The sequence below is a fragment of the Saimiri boliviensis genome, chromosome 7 (assembly GCF_048565385.1).
Source record: "Saimiri boliviensis isolate mSaiBol1 chromosome 7, mSaiBol1.pri, whole genome shotgun sequence".
Lineage (NCBI taxonomy): Eukaryota > Metazoa > Chordata > Mammalia > Primates > Cebidae > Saimiri > Saimiri boliviensis.
The window spans coordinates 54,988,178-55,010,792 of record NC_133455.1 but is presented as its reverse complement, the minus strand read 5'-3'; the positions used below and the strand labels follow the sequence as shown (position 1 = coordinate 55,010,792).

The 22,615-nt window shown below is 39.4% G+C and overlaps 1 protein-coding gene and 1 long non-coding RNA gene across 2 annotated transcripts in view; one reads left to right on the top strand and one right to left on the bottom strand.

Moving 5' to 3' along the window:
- Window positions 1-5,803, bottom strand: part of LOC141584993 (uncharacterized) — a 109,703-nt gene extending 103,900 nt beyond the window's left edge. The window contains exon 1 of the long non-coding RNA XR_012518273.1: window positions 5,499-5,803. This is a non-coding gene — a long non-coding RNA (uncharacterized LOC141584993). The remainder of the gene's footprint in view (window positions 1-5,498) is intronic.
- A 7,214-nt stretch (window positions 5,804-13,017) lies between these two features.
- NAV3 (neuron navigator 3) overlaps window positions 13,018-22,615 on the top strand; it is an 850,089-nt gene continuing 840,491 nt past the window's right edge. Inside the window, exon 1 of the mRNA XM_074402523.1 lies at window positions 13,018-13,273. The gene's annotated coding sequence lies outside the window, so the exon portion shown is untranslated. The remainder of the gene's footprint in view (window positions 13,274-22,615) is intronic.

Genomic DNA, 22,615 nt, shown 5'->3' with positions numbered 1-22,615 from the left:
CCAGTGTGCGATGTTCCCCTCCTTGTGTCCATGTGTTCTCATTGTTCAATACCTACTTATGAGTGAGAACATGTGGTGTTTGGTTTTCTGTTCTTGTGTCAGTTTGCTGAAAATGATGGTTTCCAGCTTCATCCATGTCCCTGCAAAGGACATGAACTCCTTTCTTATGGCTGCATAGTATTCCATGGTGTATATATGCCACATTTTCTTTATCTAGTCTGTCACTGAAGGGCGTTTGGTTTGGTTCCAAGTCTTTGCTATTGTGAACAGTGCCAAAATGAACATATGTGTACATGTGTCTTTAAAATAGAATGATTTATAAACATTTGAGTATATACCCAGTAATGGGATTGCTGGGTCAAATGGTATTTCTATTTCTAGATCCTTGAGGAATCGCCACACTGTCTTCCACAATGGTTGAACTAATTTACATTCCAACCAACAGTGTAAAAGTGTTCCTATTTCTTCAGAATCCTCTCCTCAGATTTTTTTAATGATCGCCATTCTAACTGGCACGAGATGGTATCTCTATGTGGTTTTGAATTGCATTTCTCTAATGACCAGTGAGGATGAGCTTATAAAGCTCCCACCTGTTGACACTATTGCACTGGGGATTACATTTCTAACACATAAACTTTGGGGGGACACATTCAAATAATAGCATTCCATCCCTGGCCCCCAAAATTCATTTCCTTCTCACATGCAAAATACACTTACTCCACCTCAACAGCCTCAAACCCTTAACTTACTTCAGCACTAACTCAAAAGCCCATAGTCCAGAGTCTCATCTAAATCAGATATGCGTGAGACTAAAGGCAAGATTCATCCTGAGGCCAATTTCTCTCCAGCTGTGAACCTGTGAAATTAACATTACATACTTCCAACATCCAATTGTGAGACAGGCATAGGATTGATATTTCCATTCCAAAGGGGAAAAATAGACACAAAGAAAGGAGTAACTGGTCTCAAATATATCCAAAACCTAATGGGGAAAATAACATAGTCTCAAAGATGGCGTCTCCTTTGACTCCATATCCTGCATCCTGGCACACTAGGGCAGGGTTTGCACCCCAAGACCTCAGGCAGTCCTGCCCCTATGGCTTAGCTGGGCTCAGTTCACGCAGCAACTCTCCCAGGCTGGAGTCTCCTGAGCTGCAGTTGCACATTGGTAGCTCTACAGTCTGGGGTCTCTGAGGTGGCCTTTCTCCCACAGCTCCACAAAGCCTTGCCCTAGTGGGGTTTTTTTGCAGTGGCTTTACTTCTGTGGCAAATTTTGGCAAAGACCCTAGGATTATCTAACACATCCTTTGAAATCTAGGTGGAGGTCACTTTGGCCCCACAGTCTGCACAGTTGGCATGTCTGCAGAGTCAGAACCACATGGCCACTGCCAAGGCTTACTGCTTGTGCCCTCTGAAGCTGCAGCATGAGCCACACCTGGCCTGCTTAGACCACAGCTGGGGTAGCCAGAGGGAGTTGACCCAGAATTCAGGGAGCAGAGTCCCGAAGCAGCATAGGGTAGCAAATGCTGAGGTCCCAAGACACTTCTCTGGAAACCTTGCCCTCCTAACTTGTCTCAAAGATCTTTGAAATACCTTAAAGCTCATTTTCCCATTGTCGTGATGATGAAGAGAACATAGCTTTCTTCTGTTCATATTAATCTCTTTAACAAAAGGTATCTTGGTCATGCTCTTAGCATTCTCTCCCAAACATTCCTTATTATTCTTTACGTGGCCAGCCTGAAAGTTTCCAAGTCTTTCTATTTTACCTCCCTTTTAATTATAAGTTTGATATTTCAGTAGTTTCTCTCTTTGCTCATTTTACTGGCACAGCTACAAGAAACTGTGCAGCACCTAGAACATGCTGCTGCTTAGATGTTTCTTCAGCCAAATATCCTAGTTCATTGCTCTTAAGTTCTGTCTTATACAAAGTCCTAGGACACAGACACAATTCTGCCAAATTCTTTGCAACTATATTTCAAGGATGGCCTTTCCTCTAGTTTCCAATACCTGATTCCTCATTTATTTCTAAGATCTCATCTGAATGGCTTTTACTCTCTGTACTTCTACTGGCATTCTAGTTATGACCACTTAATTAATCTCTAATAAGTCTCAGAATTTCCCTACTGCTCTCCTATTCCGATCCCTTACCAGAATTGCCATTAACACTCCATTTACAGCAACCTAGACTTTGTTGTTTGTTTGTTTGGAGACAGAGTCTCACTCTGTTGCCAGGCGCCAGGCTGAAGTGCAGTGGTGCAATCTCAGCTCACTGCAACCTCAGCCTCCTGGGTTCAAGCAGTTCTCCTCCCTCAGCCTCCCAAGTAGCTGGGACTACAGGTGTGCACCACCACACCCAGCTAATTTTTGTATTCTTAGTAGAGACAGGGTTTCACCATGTTGGCCAGAATGGTCTCGATCTCTTGACCTCGTGATCCACCCACCTTGGCCTCCCAAAGTGCTGGGATTACAGGCATGAGCCACCGTGCCTGGCCTATAGCAACCTAGACTTTTTCTAGACTGCTCCTCAAAATTCTTCCAGTCTGTACCCATTACCCAGTTCCACATATTCAAATATTTATTATAGCAACAGCCTCACTTCTCAGTACCAATTTTCTATCTTAGTTCATTTTGTGTTGCTATAACTGAATAGTACAGACTGGATAATTTATAAAAAAAAAACAACAGAAATTTATGTCAGTTACTGGAGACTGAGAAGTCTAATATCAAGGTATCAGCATCTTGCAAGGGCCTTCTTGCTGTATCATCTCATGGCAGAAGGCAGAAGTGCAAGGGAGCGTAAGTATGTGAGAGAGAAAAGGATCTAAATTAATTCTTTTATCAAGAACCTGCTCCTGTAATAATTAACCCACTCTCACAGTAATAGCTTTGCCTTCATGACTGAATCACCTCTTAAGGGTCTCAGCTTTCAACAATGTTGCATTACAGATTAAGTTTCCAACAGATGAACTTTGGGAGACATATTTATACCATAGCAAGATATTAGTGGAATTTTCTTATAAAGGATATAATTATTTATCTTTACCAGCACCAGTAGCTGACATTGTAACTGGATACTGGGTACAATTAAGGGTGGGGACTTAAATAAGCTTTGGTTCTTAGGTTGATTAATGAATTTGGTATTAACATAGGGTAAACACAGTTGTTTGACAGGAAGCAGTAAGTACCCTCTTTTTAGAGAAGACTTTGCTGGTAATGAAACTGGCGTCCTAAGTGCTCACAACTTCAACAAGTTTATAAATTACTAGGAAAACCTCCTAGTCTGCAAAACATCAAGGAGACAGACATTAGCATTTCACATCTGCTCTTCTGTGACAGTTATTATAGGAGATGAGCTATGATTCTGTATTTCACATCACATGATTCTGTCCCTATCCATTCTTGCAGTATCTTAGATTGTGGATTGTGGCTTGAATCAATGTTTATGCAGAAGAGTTACATAGTGAACAAAAGAGTTATACAGGTGGTCCAAAATGAAGTGCCACAATTTGTCACAAATAGAGTTGGGGTCCTAATTGAGGTAAATTATAGACTCCTTTTAACAAACAGAAAATAATAATTTTTGAGAATAGGAAATAAAACTAAACCTCTGCACACACATACTCTCTCTCATATACACATATCATACTTTTGATGCTATTTAGGTGCCAATAAGGAAGAATTTAAATACTGGATTTTAATGAAACACATGCAGATCATAAATATGATAGCTTATTCTGATCAAACATGTAGAGTGAACCCTTACATACACATTTTAATGTTAGGAGCTTGGAAGTTAAGTTTTTACTCAGTAACTCAGACTTAGAATATAGATTAAAATACCTTTATATATGTATGTGTATATATAATTGTATATATACATAAAACACATATTACACAAGACATAATATTTTTTATTGCATTTTAGGTTTTGGGGTACATGTGAAGAACATGCAAGATTGTTGCATAGGTAGACATAATATGTTTTGAGTATTGGGATTATATTCAGTGACAAGTAGCTTTGAGTTAGAAAATATTATGAAAAAAGCTGTCTTCATGCTATTTTTAATGAGTTATTTTAGCAATTAGTACCTATTTGCTCATTATCCACATTATTTGTAATATGTTGACTTTACAGTGTTTGACCTTCCAACATCTGCGGTAAAGGGGGCATTCTGTGAATGGAGTAAACAAATCAATAAGCTTGTCTGTGCTAGGTTTTTCGTTACTAAAGGTATTTTGCCAAAAGCATTCATAGATTCCTATAACCAATAGTTGGAAGCTCATGAAATCTCTCCGCAGCTGACCCTTGCCAATCCCTTAGTAAGAGAAAAAGGTATGCTCTTGTTACTATGCTTGATGGAATGAAAAGTAAAAATCTACTCTCTATCTTCTGCCAGTTACTATGAGAGTTCAGGACTATTGTTCCTTCTCTCTTTTTATTCCATATAACTTCCAGTTTAAAGCTAGGAACTTTGAATGCATGGAAATAAACAGAATTTTCTTCAGAGGAGATACATTTTACAAAGAACTGTTGATTTGAGGCACAAAACTCAAATGTTTATGAACTTTTCACACATTCAATTAGACTCCCTACAGGGCTGAATAAAGGGTGATACTAGCTTTCCACTTATACTATTTTACAATTATGAGTGGCTCTGTATTCACTGATAAGGACAATTCAATGGATAATTCCTCTTCCTATATATTGAACTAGTCAAGTAGAAGTTCCCTTACCTAATTCTGGATTCCTGAAAGAAAGTGGAACAACATTCTTTTCTTGGTGTCTCTACCTAGCAAGCCCCCCTTGAATTTTTATTTGCACTGTCTCTGTGTGGCAAGAAATGATTCCCTTTTTCTAACTTTATCTTTTCTCTGTATCATCATGCATATAAAAAATTATTCTCCATTCCATTTTATTTTTATGCTAATTCTCCTGTTTTTGCTGGGTTTTCCCAAAAGATAAGAAATCTGTGTAAGGGTTGACCAACCACTAACTTTTTTTTTTCTTCCTACAACTACAAAATCAGGATTGTCCCAATAGAAACAGGGCAGTTAGTTTGAAGAAACAGAATATAATTAGCTTGTTCTGATTCCATATTTATTGATTATTTACAGGAATATATGTCTGCCGGGGAATTGTAAGTCATAAAGCTTAAGGCAGGTGCCGACCTCCTCTTATTTCATTATCTTAGTTTTATGTCAGAGGTAGGGATTGTGGTAGACTTTTTAGACCATAGCATGTGTGGTCAGCATCCATATAAATTTAGTATAAGGAAGGGCATTTTGACAAATTTAAAAAATCAAAAAAATAGGTAAAGGTGATTTAATGCTAAAAAAGATAATAATCTGGATATATTGTGGTTTCAAACACTAGATATATTGTGTCTGTCTGTATTGTGTGTACTCTGTATTTTACAGAGGTTTGTAATTCTACTGTTGTAGTTTATAATACAGAAACGTATAAATCTGCTGCTACTGGTGTTCATTCAATCAAGTACCTCTAAGGAGTGCACACAACTGCCTATAGCTCTTAAACCTGTCCTTATTGAAGGTTCGTGGTGCTGCTGCTCTCTAGATCAACAATAAGTGTTGTCACGAGGCCTTTGGGAGAGAAAGAAAGGTAATTCTGAGCACTGATGAGAACAGAAATGCAGGAATCACAGCTGGCCAGTCTCATTTTCTTCTGGGTTACCAAGGCTATAAACAAGGGAGAGTGGGAATGGCCTGGAAATCAATTTGCAGAATATTTAAAAGGTCACCGTGGTCCAGAGTAGTGTACTGCATTTCTTGGAATGTATCAAGTGCACAAACGTGTATGCCACATCTCTAATGACAACAATTGTGATACAAGAGAGGAATACGTTGCCAATCTCCTGCTAATGGTTTTAGAACAGACCGAAACGTATTTTCAGGACTCTAATTTTAAACTCATCTTATACTGTGTTTTGAGGTAACTTATTTTGTAGCAATTTTATTTATCTATTCTTCTTTAAACTTTTAATTTTGCAAAAAATTTAGACCTGTAGAAAGTTACAAGTCTATTACAATTCACCTATTTACCTATATACACCTCTCATTAACATTTTGTCACATTTGCATCCTCTCTCCTTCTATATATTTACAAATTTTACATATTCGTAGATGTACTTATTATATGTAGACACACTCATTCTTTAAAAAAAAAAAAATTTAATGTAGCCAGGCACAGTGGCTCATGACTGTAATTCCAGCATTTTGGGAAGTCAAGGCAGGCAGATCACATGAGGTCAGGAGTTCAAGACCAACCTGACCAACATGGCAAAACCCTGTCTCTACTAAAAATATAAAAATAAGCTGGGTGTGGTGGCACATGCCTGTAATCCCAGCTAATCGAGAGGCTGAGGCACAAGAATTGCTTGAACCTGAGAGGTAGAGGTCGCAGTGAGCAGACACTATGCCACTGCACTCTAGCTTGGCTGACAGAGCAAGACTGTCTCAGAAAGAACAAAAAAAAAAAAAAAAAAAAAAAAAAAAAAAAATTAAAACTCTTAAAAAACAACCTTGTAGAGATGGAATCTCACTATGTTTCCCAGGCTGATCTCAAACTCCTGGTCTCAAGCAATCCTACCACCTCAGCCTTTTAAAGCACTGGGATTACAGGTGTGAGCCATTGGGCAGGCTTTCTTATTCTTATATAAAAATTTATTTACTTTTTATCCATGTCAGTGTAAGCTTAGCTGAAACCTCCTAACAACAGGTATATTCTTTTATGTAACTTCACTGCTGCTTTCAAAGGCAGGTAATAATCTAGTCTTAAGATTTTTCTGATTGGAAAATTTACCTTTTCATCATTTTTTCCAAGGAGATCAATTCCATAGTGAAACAGCCTCAGATGTCTGTTTATAATGGACACTCTCCAAATAAAAGCCTCCTTGTCACTCACAGCAACCTCCTTCCCAATTACTCTTACGTGCCCTTTCTTTTCAGCGTATTTCTCTACTTTTTGTTCTCTTTACATTTTCCCCTCACAATTGATATTTTTAAAGGCCACTTACTGCTGTTCTCTGTTCACCTAAACAACTTAATTACATTTCTGGGAGTTGCTTGGCATATTTAAGTATATATGCCTAAAAAAAAGAAATCTAGGTGACATTTTATAGTTTGGCAATGACTGTTATTTCCTCCAGCCTTGGTAGGAGGAGATTTCAAACTTTAAGATCTTTCTAGATTTAGTAGTTCAGTAGCTGATGTAGTTATTAACATTGCAGTTATTTGAAAAAGCCCAGGCAAAACAAATACTTTTTACTCTTAAAAAGCTTTTTCTTTTGTCAGTAACTCAGCACTGATACTTTGGCTGGAAACTCCAAACTCTTAGGATCCTCTCCCTGGAGCCTTCCTCTATTAAGCGGAGAAATTCCATTGAGCCCAAGGAAGCCTCAGAAAAAAACTGCAATTTAGCAGTCTATTGCAGAACTTTTCAAAAGCAATTGTCAAGCAGAGGCAGGGTCTGATACTATAAAAAGAGCTTATCCCTGAAAGATCCTCCCTCAAGGATCCAAGGTAGTGGCCTGAAATCTATTCAAGCGGCTGAAAGGATGAAAGGAGATTTCATGGACTAGGGTGTCTTCTTTTGAGTACTCTGGTTGGAGTTTTCTTCGACCGCTTGACCAGAGGCAAAGATTAGTGACATGATGCTGGCCTTCAGTCATCTAGGCTTCTATGTCTGCAGAACAAAGTTGAGGCTGTGCAGACTAGGGGTGCTGTTAATATCTGTAGGTTAGGATGGACAGGACTTTCATAGTTACATTCACACCAAGTCACCAAGAAGAGCACTTGCCTTTTAAGAATAATCAGGCTCTTCTTTTTTCTTGAAGTAACCACAGGAAGAAACATACCCTCTTTGGAAGGCAAATTGTACTTATTTGCGTAGCCAGAAAAAACAAAGTTTTGGTTAGTGTTTTCTTAGGCCTTGGATCTGGTGGTTTGGTTTGAGAAAAAAGGCAAACATCTTTCTCCCCCACCCTGAGATTATCCTGCAATCTAATATAGTAAAGGAACTCTTTACAACAATATTCATAACTAAGGTGCCCTTAACTTTTAGTTCTGAATGTCAGTTTTTTTTTTTGTTTGTTTTGTTTTTTTTTCTGATCAAGTAAGTCAGAATAGGGGGAAAAAAAACAACAACAAAACTACATGCAATTTTTCCATAATTTTTAGGGAAAAGAATTTTCTAAGAATTCAAGACTTCTCTAAGTTGTTTTCTTGATGGAGCCACACTACATTGGTATTATGTTGGAACAGGTTCCTTTTGAAAACAAAACAACTCTGGCACATATTAGGACAGTGGTCCTCAAACTATGATCTCTGGACATGCAGCAGCACCATCTGGAAACTTGTTAGAAATAATTGTTGGAAATTCCACAGTAGGAGTTTGACAGATGTTTGCTGAAGATAATGTGGGGTTCTCATTATGTAAAGGGTAAGAATGTCACTAATACCACATGGCGAGGCAGTGACTCCCGAACTTTTCATGTGCATCAGAATCAGCAAGAAGACTTGTTGAAATGTGGATTGCTGGATGCTACCTGAAGTGTTTTCCATTCAGGAGATCTGGAATGCATTTATTTTGAGCAGGGTCTCAAGCTATTGCTAGGCATGATCTCAGCTCACTGTAACCTCCGCCTCCTGGACTCAAGCAATCCTCCCACCCCAGCCTCCCAAGTAGCTGTGACTAAGGTGCGTGCTACCACGTCTGGCTAATTTTTTATATTTTTAGTAGAGCTGAGGTTTCATCATGTTTCCCACGCTGATGTCAAATTCCTGGGCTCAAGGGATCTGCTCGCCTTGGCCTTTTACAGTGCTGGGATTACAGGACTGAGTCACCACATGGGCCTCAGGAGTGCAGTTCTAATGAATTCCCAGGTGATGTTAATGTTACAATTTTGGGGATTCCACTTTGAGAACTATTGTTCTACAACAGTGATTTTCAACCTTACCTCAAATTAGAATCACCTGGGGTTGATTTTAAAAATTGTGAGGACCTGGCCCTACCCCAGACCAAATTAATCAGATTCTCTGTAGGTGGGTGTAGGCACGAGAACCTTTAAAATGTTTCAGGTGATTCTAATCAGCAGCCAGGTCTGAATTCCACTGAAGTTCATCTCAAAAGAAGTGGCCCTCAATCAATCCTCGTTTCTCATTAGGACCACGTGGAAGGCTTTAAAACTCTTGTTGCCTGGATCTCAAATCCTAGAGATTCTGATATAATTGGTTTGAGGTGCAACTTGGGCACTGAGATTTTTAAGAACTCCCGAAGTGATTGTAATACCCAGCTAAAGTGAAGAACCTTGCCCTAAATATACCTTCCAGCTATGAGAACTTTATGTTTTCGTATAATCCTATGTAAAGGACACCACATTCAAAGAAAACAAACATTCCTATACTGATTTAATCTATAGGCATTATACAGGGTCTAAGTTTATCTTGAGCTGATATCATTAGTTCTAAGAGATGGCATATTTATAGCAAATTAGCTTACTTTTGAATTAAAACCTTATCCTAAATGGCCATAAAATCCATTTACTTTCTAACACACTCATTTTTTATTAAAAATATATTTTTTGTTTGGAAAATATCCAAAGGGAGCACAAATAATTTCATCAATCATACTTTAATTTATTCACACATTTTCTTGCCAGTCAATGGCTCTCTCTAAATTTATGTCTATAGTAAGATGTACCAGAGCAGAAATATAGACAAGCAAAGGACTCTGGCCCCATCACCATAACCGATCACTATACTTGTCTGCTTTGCTTGACTGTTTTACAAATTTACACAGCACTAAGAGTATGGCACAAGGGTAGAGCAGGACTGTACAGAAATGACAGTCAGAGGCCAGAGGAGCCCCTACATCAGCCAAGGAGACTGTATTTCAGTGGACTACTGAGTCGGGGAAGCCACAATAAAGCTTTAGAGGTTCCTACCCTAGGCTGTGACGTAGACCCTTCTGGAAGAGGGGTGGTGAGAGCTCAAGTAATATTTACCAAAGCAACAAAATACTCATGAATATCTACAGTACACATTGCAACTTATTTATACCTGTGGAAAACTGCTTTTGTGCTGCATATAGTGAAGCAAACAAATCATCCCTCCCTCAGTTCTCCAAGGAAAAGGGGATGTACAGCTGTGTGATGTTGAGCAAGCTACTTCACTTTTCCAAGGCTTAGATTTCTCATATGTAATATAATATTTGTCTTACAAGGGTGTTTTGAGAACTAGATGAGGTAACATGCAAAGCATTTAACCAGTACCTGATACATACAGTACAAGGAGTTCAAAATATTAACTCTCCTATCTCTGTCCTTTCTAATACTATCATGAACTTTGTCTTTGATCATCATCACAACCATCAACAAACAAAAACCTTGTTTCTCTTCTCCCTCTCTGTCTTTCTCTCCCCTGCCTGCGTCCACATATACAGAGCTTCTACAAAGCCTCAGCCAGTGTGCCAGGCCCTTGGGAAGGCATGGATAAATAAGTTGTCGTCCTTTCCCCTAGCACATACAGTCTAATGAGGAAGCAGACAAATAGATGTACAATTATTATACCTAATGTGTGAAAAATGGGTATAGAGGCAGCATAAAGAAATGCATGTAAACTTTGTTGTAGGATCTGAGAGTATTTGGGGAGGCATCATGAAGGAGTTTAGTCTTAGGGGTTGAGCAAGTGTTTCTGGGATGTGGTAGTGTGGGATGTGGAGAAGAGTTGGGTAGCAAATGTGAGAGAATTCTTGGTGGAGAACAGCATGTGTACAGGTAGGGGTGAGCTGGTGCTGTATGAGAAAGCATGGCATAGGTTAACAAGTTTGACCTGTTTGGGAACTGTGGGGCAGGTATGAGGGATGAAGCAGGAGTAGACAGGGGCTAGATCACAAAAGAGCTATGCCAGTGCTTCTCGCAGTGTGATTTCCAGTCCAGTAGCATGAGTGTGTCATTTGGGATCTTGTTAGAAATACAAATTCTTATGCCTCACTCTGGACTAGACCCACTGAATGAGAAAAGTTGGGCATGAGGCATACAAATCTTTTAAAAGGTCATACAGGTGATTGCAATGTATGCCAAAGTTTGAGAAACACTCTTTGCTATGGCTTGAATATTTGTGTCCTTCCAAAATTCATGTAGAAACAATCTCCAAGGCAATAGTATTAAGAGGAGGGATCCTTGGGAGCTGATCAGATCATGAGGCTTCCTTTCTTATACATGGGATTAAGAGCCTTACAAAAGAGGCTTCACACAGCATTTGGCCCTTTTGCCTTTTGTTCATGTGAGGACACAGCGTTGGAAGCAGGGACTGAGGTCTCATCAGAAACAGAACCTGCCAGCATCTTGGTCTTGGACTTCTCAGCCTCTAGAAGTTTCCTGTTGTTTATAAGTTAACCAGTCTCAGGTATTTTGTAATGGTGGCACAAAAGGGCTAAGAAACTGTTCTATGCCATAACAAGAAATGTGGTCATTTTCCTGAAGGACGTGGGGATGTATAGAAAGATTTTAGATAAGGCTCATAATATTTATTTGGAAGGCTTGCTCTGCAAGCAAGATAGAAGAGCAATGTGAAGGAAGCATGGAGGAGGTGACTGGAGTGGAGTTTAAGTTGGTAGGGAGATACAGGAAAGAAGCTGAAGACTCTTGGGCTAGAATATAGCATCCTTCCTATGTGTAGGGCTGATAAAAATGTATAGTGTAAAATAGAACACAGAATATGAATCCTGCCCACAAGGTGTGGGTAATATAGATTGACTTTTTTCTGATAATGCCATCCATATCTATGGAGTGTCTACTACTGTATGCCAGAGTGACCCTAGAATCAGTTTGGTTGATCTGATCTAGACAAGAGCATAAGGAGAGTTTCCTTACTACCTCTCCTCCATGGGAGGGATTTGAGTTGAATTAGTACCTCAGAGACTGTTTAGTAATATAACACATGAAAGGTGATGGTTAGGACAGAAAAATAAATGTATCACATCACAATTTCTCTGGTTCTCCAAATACGTGGTGGTCTCAAATCACGTGTATTGGTCAGCACATTCTCTTTGGGCTGCGTGTCGCAGAGAGATCTGAGTCTTATTTGTTATCGTGAAACAGTGAGAGACCTGTCCCCTGAAAGCTGTTTTTCAGCTAGGAATAGAAAAGGGCCAGGCTAGACTCTTCTTTCTGCTAGATCTTGCTTATTCTCAGCGATAGAACCGACCTGCCTTTCTAGCTGTAAAGAAAGGGTGCGGGTAGGTGGGCAGGTGAGCCTGTGGATGCCTCTGGAGTAGAGGTTGGAATAGACCTTCAATTCTGTCCTCCAGGATTCGGACTTGGGGGGAGAGAAAAGGAGACGCTTCTTTGGCTGAGAGAGGAAGAGGAAAAAAAATTCCAAAATATGTGACAGCTGTACCTTCCCACTACCACCTTCTTCCAAACCCATGACTCTCCCCTTAGGGGGACATAAAATAAAGTGACCCTCACCCATCCCCCTTTTGTAGGTGTGTTTGGAACGAAGAAAGTCGGTGCCTAAGGACGGAAACTAGAGCAGCTGAAAATAGGTGCGAGACTTGTTGAGCATACAAATCATTTCCCCCTTAGTCTCTAAGGGAGGAAAAAAAAAATCTCTCTTACTCTCCTTGCAGCCTGTGTTCTGCATTCGGGAGAGGAAGCCGAGGCGGGTCCTCAGGCGCTCCTCCTGCCGTCCCCGCAGGAAACTTTTCTCGCAGGGCCCGCTCCGTCCATCCCGCGCGGGTCCGAGACGGCGGGCCTCCGGTGGGCTCCTCTCCCGGGCAAGGGCCCAGTCCCCGCGACGCGCCTGTCTCTTTAAATTCCAGCTGCGCGGCTGGGAAACAGCGCCCCTCGCCGCCCAGGCCGGCTGCAGGTTGCGAGCGAGCTCGCGCTTTCGCTCCCGGCTGCGCGCCGCGGAGGGCTCGGCTCGGCTCGGCTCGGCCCGCGGGCTGCGCGGCGGCGGCGGCGGCGGCGGCGGCGGCGGCGGCGGCGGCGCGGGGCGGGGAGGCGCGGCCCGGCCGAGGAGGGAAGAAAGAGCGAGCCGGGCCGGGAGAGGCGCCGCGCCCGGTCCCGCGCCCGGTCCCGCGCCCGCTCTCGGCGGCCCGAGCAGTTTCTTTCTGGGTGACAAGGATGTGCCTGGGTTGGCTTTTCTTTTTTTTCCTCCATCTCCTTAAGACGATTTCCATAGTAACCTGATCAAGTGGCTCAATTTCGCAAACCTGAGGATCTCCGCGGCCCGCCGGCAAGACCTCGGCCAGGTAACGCTGCCCTCCATGGCAAACAGCTGCGCTCCTCGCAAAGTTCCTTTTGTGGAAAACCGCCCAGCCCTACGGAGCCCCGGGTATTGGCAACAGCGTGTTCGTCTCCAGGTGCCTGCCGTGGGTCTCCTCCCTGCTGCTTCTCCAGGACCCAGGATCAGATTATTTTAAAAAATTGTTCTCGGTCGTCTCCCCCGCCCCCTCCCCTTCTTTATTTTTTTTCCTCTCCGCTGCGCTCCTCTCGGCTTTTCCCCTGACACTAGTGATGGGGGCGCGGGGGGACGTCAGCGCGGTCCTGGGAGTGGCGGGTTCGGAAGGGCTGGCTGCGGTGGGCCACTTTGGGCATCTCGGCGTGGCCAGCGCCGGGGTCACGGGGAGGGCTGTCAGCGCCGGGGCGGCGGAACCCGAGGTCTCCAGACGCGTGAGGGAGGGATGCAGGCTTGGGGGTGATGGAGCGCTCGGCTGGTGGCTGGTGAGCGTCCATACATCACAGCTCTCCTTCCCACTCCCCCGCCCCGCTTCGGGTTTCTCTCTTTCTCTTTCCCCGTCCTCATTTCTTCCTTCCTTTACTCACCACTTGCTTCATTCCATTTCCTATTTTTTTCTCCCCTCATTTCCTTTTTTTCCCTTTCCCCTTTAAAGAAAGGGGGATCCTTTGCAACCCTGTCGTTCTGCCAACATGGAATAGCTGTGAAACCTGCAGCGTGGCCACTTCAACCTGGTCGTTTTCAGACCCGTCCTCATCCATCAACATATTTGTTTCCTGAGTCTATTGATTTCCCTGAATTCTGCAGAAATGCATTCTAAGCTAGGCGCCTGTATGTCAGAATCAGTTCTGCAGCTAGCTTCCGTGCTCCAAGTATGACATGTATTGTAAGGGCTGCATATGTTTTAAATCCATATAAGCTGTGGGTATAAATAAATGTAGCTTTGAAAAAAGTAGCCTTATTCTAGATAAACATCCCTCTTAAATTGTTGATATACTCTTCCCCCTCTTTGACATTTAATTTTAGGAAAGTTGGGAGACAGGTTCTTGTCTTCCAGTTTTTGAGGAACATGCAACTTCTATTATCTTAATTATCTCCTCTTTGAACGTCACTCACATTTGTATTACCCAGCCAGTGGAACTAGTAGGTCATAATTAAGGTTCAGATGTGTGCTTACAAAGTCCAAGCTGGCTGGAATGCCAACCTCTGGTACAGGGTGCTAAGAGAACTAGAGAGCCAGGCAGACCTTGCCAAAGAATAAAGGCATAGCAACTCTTGTGTGAAATAGCGAGATTCAGACTTCAGTACTGGAAACAAGAAAATACAATGAAACCAAGCTTTTAATTTGTTTTTGGTTCTTAGCATGGGTACAACTAGGTAGTTATAAATTAGTACTTCTTAAAAACGATCCACTGTAGTTTAGAATCTATTCTCCCTTGTTTATGTTGAGGCACTTTCCTTACTATGGTTATATATATTTTTTCTTTGAAACATGTCTGTGTCATGTGAAAACAAAGGCAAAAACAGGATGACTTTCATTTGTCCACCAAAATTTTATTTCTGGTTATTTGATTTTTAAAAATCTAGTTGTTTTGCTCAAGTTTTCCTGAGATCAAAATATTTTACTTGGGAAAATGATTCTAATCAATGCTTTTCTTCCACTCTGTTTCAGAAGTGCATATAGTTTTTACAGAAAAAAGTCTCAGTTTGAGAGAGCTCTATTTGCCTCTTTTCCTTTGTCTGCACAATTGTATTTTAAATTCAACTATTAATATAGGATAAAGGATCTTAGGGCAGTGAATAGATCAGGCAGAAGGGAAACTACTGATATAATAGAAAATATATGTAAACCAAGGGAAGTAATTTTTGGCATGCCACTCCACACTATTGTTGTCTTTGTTTTTAGCCAGTTTAAAGGCTCTATACTGAAAATGTATTCTTCTCTTAATTCTTCACCTACTACTGTTTATACCCAAGATCATATTTATCCAGTTCAGATGAATATTTACAAAAGATTTAAAATTCCCTTGCCAGTGAAATCCAAATAGCATGTTTTTCTTCTAATATTTTCTTTCTAGTGAACGTGATAGTAGTAATGGTCCTACATTCTTGTTTTTATCTGACTTCCAATTTTGCTGTTTCCTGGGTGGGTGGGTTTTCATGACACATTTACAAGATGCTCTTGGCTGGTTGGCTGGAATTCGAATGCACAATTAATTGTAGGTGCAATATAATGTTCATTTTCTCTTGTTCTTGGTTTGAGATGTCATGCCCTTTTGGTCACTTATATTTTGGTGTGACTGTCTTTATGTGTATATAAGTGTGTGAAGGATTTAACAAAGTCTGTTCTCATTAAGTGTCGTGTGATTTGAAGTTAAAAGGCATATTAACGACAAGCCATAAATTTCTCTTATTTATAGTACATTTATCCTGAAACTCTTTTCCCCCTTGTGATTTATTCTGTGCATGGATCCTTTAATGAAAGGTTAGCAATAATGAGCTATTTTTTATAATGGGGAAAAAAATCCCTCAAGTTTACTTAGCAAGTCATATTTTTATACAGAGAGATTAGCAAATATTTCTGATCGAATATTTTAATGGACTGAATTGCTGACCAGTGCTGATTACCAAGAATATATTTTCTTAATGTTCTATCTCTCAAGTTGTCTGGAGAACTCCAAGTGACTCATGTTGTAACGCATGGCAACAGGAAGTGGTTGTTCTGGGTGCAAGCTGAGATATGGTCATACTTTGTTAGCACTCAGACTTGATATGAAAAGAATTAGTGTACTGGCTTTTTTGTATAGATTAACGTTAACTTTTTGACTTTAATCAGAACTACACATCCCAGGCCTTGTTTTGCAATGTCCCTTTGCTCTTCATTTACAGTAAGTCTTCACTTAACTTACTTGATAGTTTCTTGGAAACTGCAACTTTAGGCAAAGTGAAGTGTAATGAAATAATTTTATCACAGTCTCATTGGTAGAAACAAGACTTAAGTTCCCATGGTATATTTCTGGTCACAAAAAATCACCAAACTTCTCAAAAACACTTTAATATTGAGCATTCAAATAAATGTAAGGTACATACACATCTAAGAAAGATGACTAAAAACTAGATCAATATTTATCCAGTTATTTTAGTTCAGGGTCTTAGGTGGCTGGGGCCTAACCTAGTAGCTCAGGGCACAGGGTGGTAACCAGCCCTCGACAGGACACCCTCCTCTTGCAAGGCACATTCACACATGCCCACACTCAGACCGGGACCATTTACACGTACCCACTCACCTACCATGCATATCTTTGATATGTGGCAGGAAGCAGAAGTACCTGGAGAAAATCCACACAGACATGGGGAGAATGTACAAACTCTAACCAGACAGTGGACCCTGCTGGGGATCAACATTTTGGCAGCATTATAATGAAATGACATTGACTGAAATGATATCATTCCAGGACCTGCTGTACTTGGGGAGCATTAGAAAATTCTCAGAAAACAGATGTTCAGTGCTGTCTTTTTAATGGAAAATAATAGAGAAGTGTGCTTGTGTGACATCGTCTGTAGCAGGAATCTTTGGATGAGAATCAGACATGAGAGGTGATGCCAACTTCAGGAATGTTGAGATTCAGGGAGCTGTGGATGGGAGCAGAAGTCAGGAGGCCAGGGTTAGTAGGTTCCTACTTCTTACTGACTCACTTATTTTTTTTGGTGGTCTCTTTATTCACAGATGTCACCTAGCTTTGTTTTCTCAAGAAAAAAAATGAGCATAATCTTTCCTGTTATGAATTCTCAAACATATGCATATTTGACACAGACACGTAGGTGCACATATGTAGCAGTAATAAATACTAAATGACACACTCAGAGGAAGCAGAAAAGACTTCTGAATAGGCTGGAGATCTTTCCTTGGACTATTGATGGACGGGTAATGATGTAGTTTTTCTTACATTCAGAAGGCTAATATATTACTCTCTAAGTTCTATGGATAAATGCAGTAGATGCTCAAGAATGAATCACATAAAATGCATAATAAATCCATCAGGTATTATCCTTTTACTTATGTGAATGCAAGTGAGGAATACATTTGTCCCACTTTAACCGTTGATGACTTCTTTCCCTTCTCCCATTTTGTAAGCAAAAGTAAGTTTCTGAAAGGTTAAATGGACCTCAGGATGGGAAAAATCCCCAGAGCTATCTTTCTGCACAGACTTCATTTTTTCTCCCAAGTCTGACTGTCAACTATAATATCGGATATGAGCCTCTGGTGCTGATGTTTCCATAGGTCATCATCCTTCTGTGTCCCAGATGAAGTCTCAGGTCGAACATTGCAATATCACAGATTCTGAATTTAATGCATCATTAAAGTTGGTTATATAACCCAATGGCCTTGTTAAACTCCAGATTTTAAAAATTATATGTATTTACTATTCTCTTATTTTAGAATGATTTCACAATGTTCAGAAGAAATAAGCCTGGTCCCTGCAAAGACTTTAAAAGCTGCTTTTTCACATCATTAGATTGTACAATGCTTGTACGATGACGTTTTTTTTGCTAATCTATGCAACATTTTTGTAACGATTGTGCACATTTTAACTACATCAGATAATCGGGACCTAGGACTTTAAGATCTGGAAGCATTGCTGGTGACATAGAGCAAAAACTTTCTTGAGAATAGAAAGTCAGTGTTTTGACAAGAAGTGATTTATAACAGTTCAGGTATAGCCAGGAAGATTTAAACCTTAAGTATTGTTTCTTTCATCTTGATTTGTGTATCTTTATATTTGATCTATTTAACCATATTAATAGAACTTTGGGTCTTATAGGCAGCTCTCATTTTTCTCTATTGGAAAAGATCTAAGTCCCTATCCTTCCTTGGTGGCTTTTGTTAGGTTTGTAGACATAGCATTGAAGAATTAATGGTACTTTTATACACTAATGCTGCCAATATGACCATAAAATCATATCCCTTGGGAATTTTTTCTCTCAATCAAAAGAAGCATCTGTTATTGAGTACAATCTTATGCTACCTTATTAAGATGTATCAGACACCCTGGTTGCCTAATTTTCTTGGTCCATTTTAAGGCAGTATTGCCCAGCAATTAAAGATGTAGCTTCTAGAGGAGACTTTGAGTTTGAATTCTTACTTTTCCACTTACTGCATAGGTGATCTTGAGTAAACTTCTTAAACTGAGTCTCAGTATCCCCATCTTTAAAATAGTTGTAGAGAATAATTTCTGTGTTGATTAAATGAAAGAATAATATTTAGGAGAGCTCTCAGCATGTAGCAAATATTCATTAGCTATCAATTGCTATCATTATTGATGTTCCATACTGCTGATGTTGAAATAACTGTGGCAAGGCCACAGTTATTTTCTGTTTGGATTTATTTTACTTTTAAAGTCTGAATGTAAACTGTAATATTGTGCTTATTTACCTAGGAACTGTGATCTCTTCTATTCCTCTCCTCTTCTCTACCTTAGCTTTTCCTTATAGTCTCAAGCTAAAAACAATGACCAGGTGCCTAAGAAATAAGAATGCTCTTTGTTTGAACTCATGGGATTTCAGTGACCTGGATGAGATTGGAAACTATTATTCTAAGTAAAGTAGCTCAAGAATGTAAAACCAAACATTGTATGTTCTTACTCATAAGTGGGAGCTAAGCCATGAGGATGCAAAGACATAAGAATAACACAATGGACTTTGGGGACTCGGGGGGAAAGGGTGGGAAGGGGATGAGGGATAAGACTACAAACAGGGTGGAGTGTATACCGCTCAGGTGACGGGTGCCCCAAAGTCTCACAAATCACCATTAAAGAACTCATTCATGTAACTAAATACCACCTGTTCCCCAATAACCTATGGACATAAAAAATGTAAAAAATACTCATTTTTTGCAGGGGGCAGGTAAAGGGTGAGGGTAGACTCCATTTTTGACTTTCCAGAAAAGCTGATCTCAACCTATTTTTTATATATGTAGTATGAAAGTTATCCAAGAATTTTTATTCAAAAGTTGAAATCAGGATTAGCTATAGTGTAATATGTTATAAAAACAACAAAAATGTGACAAACATGAATCGCTGGCTTTAGTATTACGGAGCTGTTCACTTATAAGCTGTGACTGCCTACTAAAACCCCAATGTAATCCTAAAGCTACAGGTTTGCTAACGAAAATTGTGGAATATTTTTTGTGTGAAGTCATTTGAAGTCTTATTTATGAGAAGATGTCATTTGGTAAAAGATGTAATATTTCATTCTTAATTTATTTTTCTTTGTGTGCTCCAATATTCTGGGCTTCATTGCAGAAGTAATTTTCTTTCGTGTTGAGATGTCCTTATCTTCAAAATGAATTATTGAATTATTATACCTATTTAAAAATTTTTATTAAGGAAAGTTTTGAATGGACATGAAAGTAGGAATGATGATGTGATAGATTCAATGGATCCATCACTGAGTTTCCACAAGTTAGGTAACCTCTTCAGATCCTTTCCTGTTGTTTCTGACTGTGAAAAATTATAATTCACTCTGATTTTTAGGATCTAGAATATCTGCTTTTTAAATAATATGGATCTAAATATTATTTAAATACAGATAATATTGATGCTAAAATGATACAAACACCAAACATTTAATGGAAAGTCAGTAACCTAATTTGTACAAAATGATAAGTGAAAAATGTGTTAGAACTGAGCAAATATAAGAAGTCAGGGTTAGAAAACACAAGATTAGTTTGATTGAACATTTGAGCATCTCCTTCAAAGAGCTTATAAGATGTCATGATTAATTCCATATTATCTTAAGTAAGAATACTTTTCAGGAAATTGGACAATAAGTAGTTCTAAAAGTATGTTGAACATTATTAATATTTCATTAGAAAGCTCATCTGAAGATTCTAACAGCCAGCCTCAGAGATGGTCCCCAGTGATCTTTGCCTATTGCTATTCATGCTTTGTGAAGTCCCCTCCCACATTGTGTATTCTGTGTGATCAGTGGAAGATGATGGAAGTGATGATGTATGACTTCTGAGGAAGTATGACTTCTAAGGCTGTTATAAAAGATATTGCAGCTTCCACCTTCCTCTGTTAGATCACACACTCTGGAGAGAGCCAACTGCCATGTCTTGGGAATCTCAAGCAGTCCATGGAGATTCATGTGGCAAGAAAGTGAGGCCTTTTGCCTACAGCACCAATTTACCAGTTGTATGAAGAAGCCACCTTGGTAGAGGGTCCTCAAGCCCTGGAACTCTTCAGATGACTGTAGTCCTGGGTAACACTGTATATCCTCTTGAGAGCCCCTGAGCCAGAACCAATCAGCTAAGATATTTCTGAAATCCTTACCCACAGAAGCCTTGTGAATTATTAAATGTTTATTGTTGGAATCTGCTAAATTTTGGAGTAACCTGTTATGCAGTAGCAATAGATAACTAGTATTTATAATTACAACCCCGATGCAGTTTAAGGTTTTTGCATTAGTTATCACAGTTTTATAGATATGTAGAAGTTTAATAGAGTTCTGGTTGACAGAATGCTATGTAAATCTGCATTTGCCACAGTGAATAGCTAACATTTGACCTTGTTTAATAGTTTTAACTCCTGGGAATGAATTCTCTGTAGACATTGTCTATAATGAGTGCAGAAGATACAATATCTCTTCTTTCATTAGGTGCTAACCTGGATCTCAATCTTGACTCTTCCTTTTGGCAATATATCTGTTAAAAATTCAACTCTTTTGGAACTTTAAAATACAGCAGTCCTTGAGGGCTGAGGACTGGGACATATTTTAGCAGAAACTTGGGTAAACTTTTGAGATGGTATTATAGTTTACCTTCAGGTTATCCCGCAAGTCACCCCTGCCTCCAACATACACACAAAAAGGCCTTTACAGCATGAGGTTTTGTTGTCATAGAAGCTTTTCTTCTGTTATCCACTTAACAATGTAAGGTTAAAGTGCCCCAAATATTACATGACCCAAATAAGGCCCTGGGTGAGATACTATGTTATATCCATTCTTCGTCAATTTGTACTTTGTTCTTATATGTGTATTGCTAGGCTTTCCTTCTTAAGCCCGGTTCTAAACAATATGTATCAATCTCTTTCTCTCGTTGTTGTATTACAAGGCTTATAAAACCTAAAAATTGGATATTACTGTGGGCTGAGACAGATTCTGTATACCTACAAAGTTCTGGTACCTCCTTGCAGGTCCAGTGGTGTGGACTGGAGAACCAAAATAGACAATGACCTCACATTTTACTTTATGGATCTATTTAATTTTCTGTAAATAAATTATCAATCCCATAAAAATTTAAATGGTGGCTGAATCTTTAATATATATAAGCACCAGGAAGCTTTGATAATAGATTTAGTTTTTGAGCCGTTAGATTGGTGAGATTATTAGGTCATTTTCATAAATGTGCCACCACTTGTCTTTTGGTTTAGAGCATAAGGTTTTCGTACATTTGCTGTTTAATTTGTTAGGTAGAGTAACTAATTGGAACCTTGCCTCCAAGAGTTTTTTCAGTTCCAAGGTTATCTTGGTATAAAACAGTGATGGTGTTCACTGATCTATGCCAATATCACACTCTCTGGGAATTGAAATTGATTTTTTTCCTTTATTTTTTTGGTTCCTGACATACACATTCATGTACGCTCTGAACAAGTATGATGCGGGAGGACTCAGGAAAACTAATAAGTAGTCATTCAGAAATTGGTTTTCAGGACATCACACATTAGTTGCATCACAAGCCTCAGGATAAAGCTAATGAAGTCACTAGTTCTTCCTGATATTTTTATGTTTGAGCACACAGTGTGCAATAAGAACTACCTTTAAAATTGAGAATAAACAACATAGATCTGATTCTTCTGGTCCGCATGAAATATGTGGAAATTAAACCACTTCTAGTTCTTGGAGACAAAGAGAGATGGCAGATGTACATAGAAACTAGGAGTGTTCTCTTAGTAGGTGTCTTTTGATAAGCATGCTTTTGTTTGTTTGTTAGAGAATGGGTTCCATCTTGTGTGTGTGTTTTATGTGCATCACACATGGGGCATTGCATTAATTTACTCCATGAAGTAAACATGTTTAAGCAAAAATAAAATTTGTAGATATATAGTAATAGTCATTTATACTATGATGAAGATAATAGGTGTATGAGAATGAATAAAACATATTCCTTTCCCTTCAGAAAGTTGGAATAATATTTAATTTTTAATTTAAAAAATTTAAAACTTATTTTTCAAAGTGTTTCTTATTTATAGCTAGACTTTACAATTTATTATGGCCAGGCTGTGCTCAATACAAGATTGAGTTGGATCATGTAACCATAATTGAGCATTATCCTGAGTTCTATACTGTTAATGAA